General features: G+C 48.1%; 1 protein-coding gene across 10 annotated transcripts in view; it reads right to left on the bottom strand.

The window, feature by feature from the left end:
• NCOA3 (nuclear receptor coactivator 3) overlaps positions 1-15,042 on the bottom strand; it is a 142,642-nt gene that overhangs the window by 36,426 nt on the left and 91,174 nt on the right. For 3 of the 10 annotated variants that reach the window (XM_029071127.2, XM_029071125.2, XM_029071128.2), the window contains exon 3: positions 4,330-4,382. The exons of the other annotated variants lie outside the window; for them this stretch is intronic. The gene's annotated coding sequence lies outside the window, so the exon portion shown is untranslated. The remainder of the gene's footprint in view (positions 1-4,329; positions 4,383-15,042) is intronic. 10 annotated transcript variants of the gene reach the window in all.

Here is a 15,042-nt window from a genome sequence, read left to right as displayed (position 1 = left end):
ACAACAAGCTTCCAGTCTAGAGGGGATGTGGCTGAGCTGCAGAGTGAGATACGTCCAGTTCAGAGCTGGGCTTTGGAGGGGGAGGGCCAGAGTCCCGCCCCCGAGGGCCCAGGAAGGTGGCTCGGCAAGAAGCAGCCTGGCCTAGCGGCTAGACCACGGGCCTGGAAGTCAGAGGGTCGCGGGTTCTAATCCCGGCTCCGCCACTTGTCTGCTGTGACCTTGGGCAAGTCATTTCACTTCTCTGTGCCTCGGGTCCCTCATCTGTAAAATGGGAATTGAGGCTGTGAGCCCCACGTGGGACAGGGACTGCGTCCAGCCTATGTTTATATCCACCCCAGTGCGTAGTACAGCATACGTACATAGTAAGCGCTTAAATACCATAATCATTATTATCACTATCCTCTGGGGACGGTCTGGCGTGGGATGAAACTCTCAGGGCTGCCCTGACCTGAGCCGTGGGCACGGCTCCTTAAGGACAAGGATCGGCACGGCCAAGGAGGGGGGCAGGATGGCCTAGTAGCAAGAGCCCGGGCTTGGGAGTCAAAGTGGGTTCTGATCCCAGCTCTGCCGCTTGTCTGCTGTGTGACCTTGGATGGGTAGCTTCACTTCTGAGGACCTTCGTTACCTCATCTGGAAACTGGGGACTGAGCCCGTGAGCCCCTTGTGGGACAGGGGCTGTGTCCAACCTGATGAACCTGTACCTACCCCAGCGCTCAGAACGGTGTTTGGCACATAATAAGCACTTGAATGCCATAATTATGCATACCAGCTCTCTCATCCTCTCCCAAGCCCTTATTAGAGTGCTCTGCTCACCGTTAAGTGCTCAGTACACGTTCTCGATCACATCTCTTCCGAGAGGCCTGCCCCGATTAAGTCCTCTTTCCCCGGCTTCCTCTCCCTTCCGCGTCTTCTCTGCACTAGAATCAGTGACCTTCGGACATTTGATAACCGCCCCACCCTCAACCCCACGGCACCGATGTACGTTTCTTTCAGCTCATCGCAGGCAGGGAATGTGACCGCCATATGGATGTGCTGTACTCGTCTAAGCGCTCAGTACAATGCTCCGGACACAGTGAGCGCTCAATACATATCACTGGTTGATTAAAGATATACTACAAATTATATATATCAACGCCTTTCTCTCTCTCTCGACTGTAAGCTCATGTCCGCCAGCTCTGTTGTACTGAACTCTCCCAATCACTTAGTACACAGTAAGTACTCGGTAAGTACCCACTGATAATAATGACGGTAATCATAATGACGGTATTTAAGCGCTTACTATGTGCCGGGCGCCGTACTAAGCGCTAGGGTAGATTCAAGGTGATTGGTTTCGACACGGTCCCTGTCCCACACAGGGCTCACAGTCTTCTTCCTCATTTTACAGTTGAGGTCACTGAGGCCCAGAGAAGTGACACTGACTTGCCCAAGGTCACCCAGCGGACAGGTAGCGGAGCCGGGATTGGAACCCAGGTCCTTCTGACTCCCGGGCCTGCGTTCTAGCCACTGGGCCACGCCGCTTCACTGATGATGACTACGACGATACTGACTGAAGCCAGGAAGAGAAGCAGCGTGACTTACTGGAAAGAGCAAGGGTTTGGGAGTCAGAAGGTTGAGGGTTCTACTCCCGCCTCCGCCACTTATCGGCTGTGTGACTCTGGGCACGTCGCTTTGCTTTTCCGTGCCTCAGTTACCTCCTCTGTAAAATGGGGATTAAGACCTCGAGTCCCACGTGGGACCACCTCATCTCCTTGTATCTACCCCAGTGTTTACAACAGTGCTGGGCACATAGTAGGCACTTCAGAAATACCATCATCATCATCATCGCCCCCGGGATCTAGAAACGCCTCCAGTGGGCCCAGGTAGGTCTCAGTGGGAACGACCCACCTAAGCCCGGATCCAACTTCCAGCTGGAAAACCCGTCAGATGTGGCGCTTCTCACCGCGATCCCTCCCATCTCATAAATGAATGAAAGGAAACACGTCTTCACCCCAACTCAGGAAGCTGTGTAGGCGGTCAGGACCGATTGGTCCCCGAGGGGTCCGGATAGACTCATGAACGTACGGCCGACGATACGTCCCGAATAGTCGATCGTGTTTATTGAGCGCTCACTGTGTGCACAGCACTGTACTTGCAGCTTGGGAGAATTTAACAGAACGATCAACAGACCTATTCTCTGCCCTCAACGAGCTTACGGTCTAGAGAATAATAGGCACGGTGGGGGTGTGAAGGGGCAAAATTAAGGAAGTGAAGTGGTACCTTCCTAAACGGAGCCTCAGGGGTGGAAACCATCACACCGTTCTCCAAGTTCTGTTGGCCCCGAGAGGGAGACAGGAAACTGGGTTGGGTGGACACGTGGTCTGATCCACTTTATGTCCTTACGTTTTATGAATTTACCCCAATCCATCATTCGGTGGCCTTTATTAAGCACTTAGAGTGCGCGGAGCACTGTACTAAGCGCTTGGAAGGTACGGGACAATCAAGCTGGCACACAAGATCCCTAATAATAATGCTAATAACGGTGATGGCATCTGTTAAGCGCTTACTAAGCGCTGGGGTGGACACAAGCAAATCGGGTTGGACGCGGCCCCCGTCCCAAGTGGGGCTCACAGTCTTAATCCCCATTTTACAGATGAGGGAACTGAGCCCAGAGAAGCGAAGCGGCTTGCCCAAGGTCACCCGGCAGATGAATGGCGGAGTCGAGATTAGAAATCTAGTCCTTCTTGGCGCCCGGGGCTCTACCCACTGGGCCACGCTGCTTCTCCGGCCCAATTCCACTGACCGACGGGGGGCCTGAGCCGGGATCGGCCCGGACACGGACCGGGAGTGGGGTGGGGGGCTTCGGCCACCCACGGGTTGGGGCCGGGACGGGCCCGCGCCTGACCTTCTGTCCGGTCAGGGGGCTCCCGTGGGCCTCGGCCAAGTCCGGGGCAGGCTGGGGCTGGTCTGGCCGGGGACTTCTGCCTTTTTAATTAGGCTGCTTGTTTGGGGATGTTTGTTTTGGCAACGCGGAAAATTAATTTCAACTAGAGCCAGGAAACAAAAAATGCAAACACATACACACGCCACCCACAGTCCAGCAACCACCTGGGGAGAGATGGGAAAGGAAATGATAAAAATGGGGCACGTCGGGGGGAAAGAAGTGCCGCACTACTGACGGGTGACCACATTTACCGGGAATTGTCCTTTAAGGGTGATATTCGGCGTATTTCCGCCGGTGGAAAAAAAACCAATCGATAAAAGCGAGGGTCTGAAAACAGTGCTCAATAAATAAAACGAGTGCCCCTAATATCCAGAGCTAAGCAGGTGGCCCTAGAATATGGTGGTGCCTGGTTTCTCTCCCCAAACAGGCCATACGTGTTGTAGTGAGGTTTCGCCCTGATTTGATCCCTTTCCAGTTTACACCATGTAGCGTAATGGGCGTTATCCTTATGGCTGTTTACCGCAAGAATCTTTTGCTGAAGTCATTCTTGGGCTGCAGAACTTGGCGCGCTACCCTAACTGGAATCAAATGTTCCGGTGGTGTCGACAAACATCATAGGCCCTACGGCCCCTCACCCCAAGTTATCTAGCAAGGAATGGGCCGTGTCTTTGGGAGACAAATGAAGGGAAGGGATCGGAAGCGGAAATATTACACTCAAAGGGTTGCAAGAACAACTGCTTTCCAAAAATATTTACCCAAACCTTATTTTGACCTTTTTCGGAACTGGAGCTCCGAAACCACCCAAAATGACCACTCTTAATTTTAACCAATTCATTTGAGTGATTTACTCCCGACACAAAAGATTATCACCGGGCTGGGGCCGGTGAATTCGCAACACCCAGAAAGAGGAACCATAAACAACGGTTGTGGTACTTATTAAGCGCTTACTATGTGCCAGGCACTGTTCTAAGCGCTGGAGTGGATACGGGTCAGTCAGGTTGGACCCACATGGGGCTCACGGTCTAAGTAGGAGGGGGTAGGATTGAATCCCCGTTTTACAGACGAGAAAACTGAGGCCCAGAGAAGCGAAGTGACTTGCCCAACATCACGCAGCGGACGTGTGGCAGAGCGGAATTGGAACCCAAGTCCTCTGACTCCCGGACCCTTTCCGCTCTTTCCACTAGGTCACACCGCTTCTCCAAACGGACACAGAATTAATCAAAGTAACATATTCAGGCTGAATCTTTACTGACGCGTCACATAAGGTTGTGGCTTCCTACAAGTCTGGAAGAAACCGCTATGAAATGCTAATGGCACTGTCTCTATTTTGAACTACGTGCTCGACGAACCCTGAAAACTAAGTGATCTCATGTCTGGAACAGGACAAACACATTTACTATTATACTTACTATACTAGTCCGCTGGGCTACTGCGGTTATCCGTCTAGAAGCTTTCCTAGAATCTATATAGAGCAAAAACAGAAACAAAACATTTTCTTGTAAACTTTCGGCACCCAGTGTCCAGGTCGAAATTAGTAAGGGGGTATTTAGCTGACTAAAAAAACGAAAGGACAAAAAAAAACCCTACAGAAAATGGCTTTTGTCAGCCTACCAGCCGGTCAGTTAAAGACCAGGAGGACGTCGCCATCGTCATCAATGGTATTTACTGAGCGCTTATTGTGCGCAGAGCATCGTACTATCACATGATATGGTAGGCCATCAGATACGTCCCATTTAATAATAATAACTGTGGTGCTTGTGAAGCGTCTACTAGGTGCCAAGCACTGTTTTAAGCGCTGGGCACATCCAGGATAATGGGGGTGGATACGGTCCCTGTCCCACATGGGGCTCACAGTCCAGCAGACTGTAACTCCAAGAAGGGAAAGAAAGGCTTCCTTAGATTATCGGCCCGCTAGGCCAGATCGTTTTAAGATGTGAAACGGAAACGGCAGCACAAAATTGAGTGCAATTAGTGATAAAGGCCGAGCAAGAAGAATCGTTGTCACTGTTTTTTAGGGTATCTGTTACGGGCATACTATGTGCCGGGCACTGCACCAAGCACTGGGGTAAATACAAGCTAATCAGGTTGGACCCGATCCATGTTCCACATGGGGCTCACAGTCTGAATCCCCATTTTAGAGCTGAGGTCACCGAGGCAAAGAGAAGTGATATGCCCAAGGTCACAAAGCAGGCAAAACGGCAGAGCCGGGATTAGAAACCAGGTCCTTCCGACTTTCAACCTGTGCTTTAGCCTCTACACTATGCTGCTTGTCATGTTAAGATAAAGTTTTAATGAAAGCAATATGATCCTTTAAAGATGGGGGGGGGGGGGGCGCAGAATATTTAAAACAACTTCAAAATGAAATTTATTGAGATCCATTTAATATGGATTTTTCAGGTTGTACCTAAAACATTTTTTTATATTACCCCAAAAACCAAAAATCCCCCCAAAAGTTTAATCGTATGGTTTTTATTAATATTTTCAAAGCTGGAGTGGTATGAAATGGGACACCAAGCCAGACCTAATTCTATTGTGGTTGACTATGAATTCGAGCACACTGACGATCATTATAATTGTAATTATTCCCTCTAGACTGTAAGCTCGTGGTGGGCAGGGAACGTATCTACCAACTTTGTTATATTGTACTCTTCTAGGCGCTTAGTTCATTCATTCATTCAACAGTATTTACTGAGTGCTTACTATGTGCAGAGCACTGTATTAAGCGCTTGGAATGTACAATTCGGCAACAGATAGAGACAATCCCTGCCCACTGATGGGCTCACAGTCTAATCGGGGAGACAGACGGATAAAAGCAAGACAACTTGATCACGATAAATAGAATCAAGGGGCTGTACACCTCATTAACAAAATAGGGTAACAAAAATATATACAAATGTAATATTTATATATAAATATTCAGTCATTGCTCGGCACACAGTAAAAGCTCAATAAATTGTACGATCGACTGACTGAAAATTAACTCCATTATCACAGACTGGATCAACATACAAACTGGAAAGTGGTATCTAGAAGGATGGATCATTTTCAAATAAGCCATCAATATTTTCCCCCTGAATATTTCTTCCCCTCTCCTCTCCCATCACCTCGTGGGGGGAGTTCCCTTCTTCTCAATGTTAAAGAATCCCGAATTTCCTTGGGTTCCTCTCGTCTGTGTTTAAGTTTTTGCTTATCTCTCGGATGTCACCACTGCTCTCATTCCGATGTAAAGATATTTGAGACCACCACTTAGGCATGGTTGTCAACAAGTAACTCTACTGTTGAGCATCCATTCATCCACCTGGAGAGACCAGAAAGGAGTAATCCCCCTCAAGAAGCACTTGCCATGCAGGTGTTGTGCTACAACAATTTGATCCACCTTTTTGGGGAACTTTAAAGCCAATCTGTTCCTCTTTTATTTGGAAAAAAAACACAAAAAACCTCAATTCCACTGGGTTCCTTGGATTTTAACCCACAGACTTCACAACTGGCCTTTTCAAAAGTCAACGATTGGCTGACTTAAAGACCACCGGGATACCTCCGAACAAAAAGGTCACCACAACTGCTTTGACGCTTCTGAAGCAACAGAGACGGTGTAATCGGCACAAGCCGTCGAAGGTAAAATTGAAACACGAGCCAAAAGCTGATATTTAGTCCCGTGCAAATTACGTCAAGCCAGGAAGTTCCAGCTAAAAATGCCGCCAGGAACGTCTCTGGGCCTCGGTGGACGACGACATGACGTCACAGTGATGGAAAACAATGAAGTCGAGGACTGCAAGACCGAAGCCATATGCGGTGCAATAATGGGTTGGGAGACTCTGAATAGGTCTTGAGGGGGATGCGTCTTGTTGCCGCATAAAGCAGCGATGTGTTTTGCCGAGAATGCCGCTTAAGTTTCCTCAGCTCCGTTTGACTATATAACCACTTCAAAACTCAATGTGGGCTGACTCACTCCCTCCACGGGCCGTTTTCCCCCCCTAACTTTTAGTGATTAAGTAAAGGATGCTTTGATCCCAGCAGTCAAACTAATGCTTTTAGGGGTGGTTTCTGCGTCGGTCCAGGAATGAAAATTTTGCCCATTATGTCCATGTTAAGACACGAATTCCTCTTCATTATCCTGTAGTGACACATCAAACTCCAACTTTCTGTCTTGGTGAGAGAACGCTTTCTACACAGATCTGTCGGGCTCAATTTATTCTTTCTTCTCCAGTGGCCGAGCGATGGGCTCTTGAAGTTGTTTTTCGAATGTGACAATTAACCCGCGACTCGTTCACTTTTTAAATGACCGACATAGTGTATTGCTCTCAACCCCCCTTTCCTTCCTTCATTCATTCAATCGTATTTATTGAGCGCTTACTGTGTGCCAAGCACCGTACTAAGCGCTCGGGGGAGTACGACAGACACATTCCCGGCCCACAACAAGCTTACAGTCTAGGAGGGGGAGACAGACACAGAGAAAAATAAATAAATGACGGGTACATTTCCTTCAAATTTTCAGTTCTGCCATTTATTTTAGGGGGGTTAGGTCCATCCCCAACTGGGGATACTCCCACCTTCGTGAACAGAGTTTTTTTGTTTTCTCCCACCCTACATGGGCACACCCGGGTTTTCAAAAAAGGAAAGTCCTTGACACAAAAATGCTCTGAACATACTTTGGACATTTGCAGGGCAACTAATCCTCCCGATTCCTTGGTAGCATGGGGACTGTCTCCGACCTCTTCGAGAAATTAACTGGACTAGATAACTAACGCGCTCTATCGGCGATTCCCTGCCCCCTTCATTCGATTGTATTTACGGACCCCTGTGTGCAGAGCACTGTACTAAGCGCTTGGGAGTGTACAGTAGAACAATAAACAGACACATTCCCTGCCCACAGTGAGCTTATGATCCAGAGACTGGAAGAAAGGGCCTTATTGCCCTGTCCTGGTCCGAGCAGATTTCCTACCCCACCCGCATCCCGAATCTGATCCCCCGCCTCGACCAGTACTTCTGATGTTGTTCGAGCTTCCACGACTTCATGGTCGCTTCATCATCCCACCCCTGTCCCTTCCTGGCTTGGAGCCGGGGCACCGCGCCCCAGCTGCCGACAGCAAGCCGGGGGGGGGGGGGGTCACGGGGGGGGACGGGGGGAAGCGAGGGGGAGGGGAGGCGTGTTGGCACTGGCAGGGTTGCCTCCAGCAACAGCGGGGGAAGAGGTGCGGCACGGTGTCGCAGCGGCAGGAAGAGGGGGAGGGAAGGGCATGCGTGGCTCTCATGGCTCGTGGCGGGCACAACCTCTGGTGCCACTGGTTTGAAAAACGTCCCCGAGCGCAGGGAAGAGACGGGAGGGGGGGCCGAGTTTGGGTTGCAATTGGGGCGGGCATGAAAATCAATCCTATTTGCTCGTTGTGGGCAGGGAATGTGTCTATAAATTGTTAGACTGTCCTCTCCCGAGCGCCTCGTACAGAGCTCTGCACACACTAAGCGCTCGGTAAACACTTCTTCAGTAGTACTCTGTGTGCAGAGAACTGGACGGAGCGCTTGGGAGAGGACAATACGGCAGGATTAGCAGACTCGCTCCCTGCGGTCTAGAGGGGGAGACAGACGTTAACAAGAAGAAACAGGAAAGAGGGAAGAAACAGGAAAGCTGCTGGGAGCAGCGGGGAGCAGGAAGGGAGTTAGATGAGGAGAGGGAAGGGAGGAAACGGACTGCGGCAACTGGACGACACATCGGGGGCGAAGCTTAAGGATTCTGAAGCACTCGAGCAAGGGATTCATTCAATCATACTTTACTGAGCGCTTACGGTGTGCAAAGCATTGTACCGAGCGCTTGGGAGAGTACAACATAGAGATAAAAAGACATATTCCCTGCCCACAAGTGCATCGCTGGCATGTATCATAGGGTTCTGTGAGGCTGGTAGGATGCTGAACCTTCCCACTTCCACTACCACGCGATCCCCCGGAGTGTTTCACAGCTCAGAACAATTCATCTGGAATTGGTGGGACCACAGGGATGCCTACTTTAAAAAAACACATATATTTTCCTCATGCGGCTCTAAAATAGCCGAAGTAACACACAAATCACAGGATAAAAATTTAGAGTTGTGTAATCTGCAACTGCTGAGATTTGGTCCTTTAATGACTCCTGTCTACTGGGGCATAAAAATAGCAATTTAGGCAGTTATGGTAGTAAACACAAAGCCTGGGCAAACACGGCCAATACGGTATGCGTCGATAATTACCAGTCAATGCCTTTCACGATCTGTCGGTCCATCTTGGCTATTTTTGCCACACTCCAGAAATATGGGTATTTCACCGGTGCGCAAAAAGGTTTTTACGGTTCACTTTTGTTTAGGAAATAGCAGAAAGGGAGGACTTAAATATTAAGGGTACTAAACACCAGTGTACTACGGGAAAGGCGAAAGCATTCTCAATGTTTGGGAGGTCCACTCTTCCACTAAGGCTCCATTACGACATGTAAATTGTGTCATTTATATATGAATTATGCATAAGCTGCCGAATTAGAGAACAGCTAAATCTCTCTCTTTGTTTTCAACTGCTTCTTGTCACGGCTGCACTTGGAACTGAACGTTTCTTTTCCAAACCATCATCCATCTAATAATGACTGACTGGGTTCCCTTTCAGTTAAGGCAAGTTACGCACACTCGACCAATCTATTTCCCATAATTGTAAAGCTGGAAGGGAGCCAGGGAGATCATTTATTCCAGGCCCCTGCCCACAAATGTATAGTTGGTCTTCATATTCGAAGATTTCACCGTCACCTAGGGGTGCACGTGTGACTGAAAAAGCCCATTTCGGGGACTCAGAATCCCAGTCTCACTGGGGACACAAAAAGCCTGGATGAAAGCCTAAAGCATTCGGGGCAAACAACTGTCCATTCTTTCCTCAGAGATCTCCAGGGATGCCTGGCTCCACTCTTCCTATCACCCTGAGGGTCAGAAATGTCTTCCTCATACGCCAACCTACGCCTCGCCTTTTCTGTGTTTTAGGGATCGGGAAAGCTGGTCTGCATCTTTCCGATTAAAGGAAAAAAGCCTCTAATATTCTTTAAAATAGTTACTAAATCACCCTTGGTCCCCTCTTCTCGAGGCTAAACAACCCCATTATTTTCTTAAGGCTTATTTCCTATCCTTGTAACATTCTTTTCTTTTCTAAACACCTTGGCTTGAACTTAAGGGTACAATCAATCAATGGTATTTATCGAGCGCTTACTGTGTGCAGAGCACTTTACTAAGTGCTTAGGAGAGTACGATGCAACAGAGTTGGTAGACACCTTCCCTGCCCACAATAAGATTTATTTAGCTGTACTGGGTGCAGAGCACTGTACAAAGCACCGGAAGAGTATAATAGAACGAAGAGGCAAACTCCCTGACTTGATGGAATTTTTGATTTGTCTATAGCTCAAAAGGACTTTGTATTGCTACTCTAGCAATTAATCGATCCTTCCCTGATGTATATTTGCATTACTCATTTGTTGCCCTGTCTCTGCGCTTGTCCCTACTGATCTTTATTGTGCTTACGGTATTTGTTTAGTGTCTACTATGTGGCAGGCACTGTTCTAAGCACTGGGGTCAATACAAGTTGATCAGGTTGAACACAGTCCCTGTCCCAGGTGGATCTTATAGTTCTAATCCCTTTTTACGTACGAGGGAATTGAGGCATAGGGAAGGGAAGTGGCTCGCCCAAGATCCAGCAGCAGATGAGTGGCAGAGCCAAGATGAGACCCAGGACCTTCTGACGCCCAGGGCCATGCTCTATCCACGAGGTCACACTGCTTTTCAGGCTGCTAATGTAGGAAGGAGTTTCCTTCATAATGTATTACGGTAACTTTGAATTGTAATCCCACCTTTCAGGGGATAAGCAGCCTGGCGCAGTGGAGAGAAAACATGTCTGGGAGCCATCAAGTACCTGGGTTCTAATCCCGGCTCGGCCACTTGTCCGCTGGGTGACCTTGGGCAAGTCACTTCACTACTCTGGGCCTCAGTTACCTCATCTGTAAAATGGGGATTAGGAAAGTGAGCCTCACGTGGGACAAGGACCGCGTCCAACCTGATTTGCTTGTATTTACGTCCAACCTGATTTGCTTGTATTTACCCCAGCGCTTAGTACAGTGCCCAGGGCTTAAAACTGTGCTTGGCCCACAGTAAGCACTTAAAATACCATTATTAATAATAATAATTTGGATAGATCTGCAAATCTATCCTCAATTCCACCATCTAATATTAAACTGTGATATTTGTAACGCACTTAAAATGTGCCCCACACTATACTAAGCATGGAGTAATAATAATCACGATGATGGCATTTAAGCGCTTTCTATGTGCCAGGCGCTATACTAAGCACTGGTGTGGATACAAAGCATATCAGGGTGGACATAATCCCTGTTGCACATGGGGCTCACAGTCTCAATCCCCATTTTGTTAATGAGGTGTATATTTCCATGATTCTATTTATCTTGATGATGTTGTCTTGTTTTGTCTTGCTTTGCTGCCTGTCTCCCCGTTTAGACTGTGAGCCCGTCACTGGGCAGAGACTGTATCTGTTGCCGAATTGTACATTCCAAGCGCTTAGTACAGTGCTCTGCACATAGCAAGTGTTCAACAAATACTACTGAATGAATGAATTTTACCGATGAGATAACTGAGCTAATAAATAAAACAGAGGGGGACTTGCGGTCTAAGTAGGGTACTGAAGATACTTAAAATACACATTAAATAGAAAAACACCACGGGGTGAGACCGCAAGCTCGCTGTGGGCAGGGAAGGTGTCTGTTTCTTGTTCTACTGGACTCTCCCAAGCGCTTAGTATGGAGCTCGGCACACAGTGAGCGCTCAATAAATACCATCGACTGACTGACTGGCTTATGGGGGAATAAACAAAACCGCCATATAGGTGAAAAACACGATCTCATCTACGCAGTTAAAGCTTCCAATGTTTTCAAAGGGCATAAATCCAGAAACGTGGGCTCCTCCAGGCCATCCATCCTTGCTTTTCCATAAGCCGATTAGGGAATCCAAAAATGCAGTAAAAGCTCTGTCATCGGGCCTCCCCACAGAACGGGAGGTGTCGGCGTGGCCGACGAGATGGACGCTTTGGAGCCGGGGCCGTCCGGCGTGGGGTGGGAGGGAAGCGGGCGAGGCGGGAGAGCGTCTGCCTCCACGCGGAGAGAACTCGGCGGACAACCGTTTACCGTCGGATTTTAAAACCCAGACAGCTGAAGCTCGCTGATTGAAGCGGGTTTACTAATTCGATTAAGTTCCTGAAAACTCAAACACACTGTAAACTCCTTCTCCTCCCGGGATCAATCAACCTCGCTTTTGTTTCTAGAGCCTTCCAGATAACAAAGCGTTTACTGTGCCTATGTAAAAAGCATGGAAACCCCGAGATATTGTAATGGAAATGAGAAGGGGGTTGGGGGGGCTGCAATGGGCAACCAGTTCAGCTTTCTGCTCATGAAAACCAGGCACTCCTGTGTGTACATGCAGCCCCGCCCCAAATTAAAGCGCTCCGACTTACATCCCCTTTATACTACTTTCTAGTTCTTTTAATGTGGTCATCTTTACAGATGATACAGAGAGTGCAAGGGCTCTGTGATTTAAAAACAAGAAAACATCAATTACCTTAAATATCCCCTTACCCGGATCGATCTGAATTCTAGTGATTCATTCGTGACCGTTTCCAGCAAGACTCTGCAAGGGGCTCATCTGATTCAAATCATTTCATACCTGAGTTGTACTTTAGGTAATTATGGCAAGTGACGGATTCACGTAACTTCTGGCCCAAACGGGTCTTTAGGACGTGATCGCTAGCTCCCTGACCATTTCAGGAACCACTTTGAATTTAGATGTACAGGACACTATTTAAATGGCTAGCGAAAACAGCGGATTTATTTAATTGCATATCCTTATTTTGTGCTGCAAAAAAAATGCATTTAACCAAAATAGAACACGTGGAGGAAGGAATCATATAATAAAAAGGATGACACACTAGATTAGGACAGAGAAATCCATTAAAATCAACAGTCCAAACTAGTATTAAAACCCACAAACAAAATAACCTCACTGTAGACCAGCGGTCCTCTGAATTAGGTACACAGTTCATTGTGAGCGGGGAACGTGCCTACCAACTCTGTGATTTTGTACTTTTCCAAGTGTTCAGTACAGTACTCTGCACACAGTCAGAGCTCAATAAACATGACTGACTGGTGGAATGAACTAGTTATTCTTGGAGGCATTTTCTAAGAAAACCAATTCTGTATTTCTCTGCAACTCACTACAGTCTACACTCCAGGGGAAGCAAGGGATAGAGAAGCAGCACGGTGTAGTGGCTAGAGCATGGACCTGGGCGTCAGAAAGTCATGGGTTCTGATCCCAGCTCTGCCACCCATGTGCTCTGTGACCTTGGGCAAATCAGTTTACTTCTCTGGCTCTCAGTTACCTCATCTGTAAAATGGGGATTAAGACTGTGAGCCCCATGCCAGACAGGGACTGTGTCCAACCCGATTTGCTTCTATCTACCCCAGCGCTTAGTACAGTGCCTGGCACATGGTAAGCGCTTAAATACCGTCATTGTTATTATTATTGAGTCTTGTCAATTCTCTCTACTAATTCTTCACAGGACCAGGTACTAGGCTTTTGGTGGCTGCTCAGGGGATTGAACAATTCGGGAGGTCCCTTTGCCCACCTGGGTCTCTGCGGAAGCAGCTGCCAGAGAAGCAGCGTGGCTCAGTGGAAAGAGCCCGGGCTTGGGAGTCAGATATCGTGGGTTCGAATCCCGGCTCTGCTACTTGTCAGCTGTGTGACCGTGGGAAAGTCACTTCACTTCTCTGTGCCTCAGTTACCTCACCTGTAAAATGGGGATTAAGGCTGTGAGCCTCACGTGGGACAACCTGATGTCCCTGCATCTACCCCAGCGCTTAGAACAGTGCTCGGCACATAGTAAGCACTTAACACATACCAACGTTATTATTATATGTTCCGTTACATACGTTCTCTACTGCCATCATGAAAGTGGCACGGTGTCATCCTCAATGGCACTGACTTGGCGTTTACTGTGTGAAGAGCACTGAACTAAGCGCTTGAGAGAGTACGATATAATGCTAAAAGGACATATTCCCTGCCCAAAACGAGCTTACAGTCTGGATGGGGGAGAGGGACACCAGTACAAATAAATGACTGGTATGTACATAAATGCCGTGGGGCTGGGCCAGGGGAGAACAAAGGGAGCAAGTCAGGGTGGGGGAGGGGGGTGGTCTGGGAGGAGATGTGCCTTCAATAAGGATTCGAAGGAGGGAAGAGCGATTGTCAGATTTGAGGAGGGAAGGCGTCTCCCAAAGGCTTAGTACAGTATTCTGCACACAGTAAGCACTTGATAAATACCACTGCCTAACCTACTGGGCTTTTAAAAATGAAAATACCAGACACAAAGGCACATCTGGTCCAAGTGCAGTTCTGAACAGGGCCCGACTAGCTGACCGAGATAAAAATGGACCAACGGGCTTCTTTACTTCAGGGCTCTGCAGGCACTGGGAATTCAGTGCCGACTACTGAATAACAAGCAGTGTGGCCTGGCGGATAGAGCACGGCCCTGGGAGTCAGAGGGAACCGCATTCTAGTCCTAGCTTCGCCACTTGTCTGCTGGGCGACCTTGAGCAAGTCACTTCGCTTCCCTGTGCCTCAGTTACCTCATCTGTAAAACGGGGGTTAAGACTGTGAGCCCCATGTGGGACAGGGACTGTGTCCAACCTGATTACCTTGTATCTGCCCCACTGCTTAGAACAGTGCTTGACACATAGGAAGCGCTTAACAAATATCATTTTTTTAAAAAAACTGAACTCAGCCAGCTGAATGGAATTAGTGGAGGAAGCAAATTCACCGTTTTAGCTACAAGTCAGAAGATGCAGCATGTGGAATTTGCTCAAGTGCGCCCTTGGAGTTTCTTCATTGATTAATTTTCTTTAACACAGGATAAACAAAAAAAATCCTCGCAATGCTTTGATATTAAGAAAGGCAATGAGTATTGTTCTGAAACGGACCTGGGCTTTTTGAAAAGTGGTTATCACAGATCTAACGAGAGACCAGTAACAGAAGAAAACCGAACATTTAGAAATCTCAGAAACTGGTGGT

Source organism: Ornithorhynchus anatinus, chromosome 8 (assembly GCF_004115215.2).
Source record: "Ornithorhynchus anatinus isolate Pmale09 chromosome 8, mOrnAna1.pri.v4, whole genome shotgun sequence".
NCBI classification, from domain to species: Eukaryota; Metazoa; Chordata; class Mammalia; order Monotremata; family Ornithorhynchidae; genus Ornithorhynchus; species Ornithorhynchus anatinus.
This window is presented reverse-complemented; position numbering and strand designations above follow the sequence as displayed.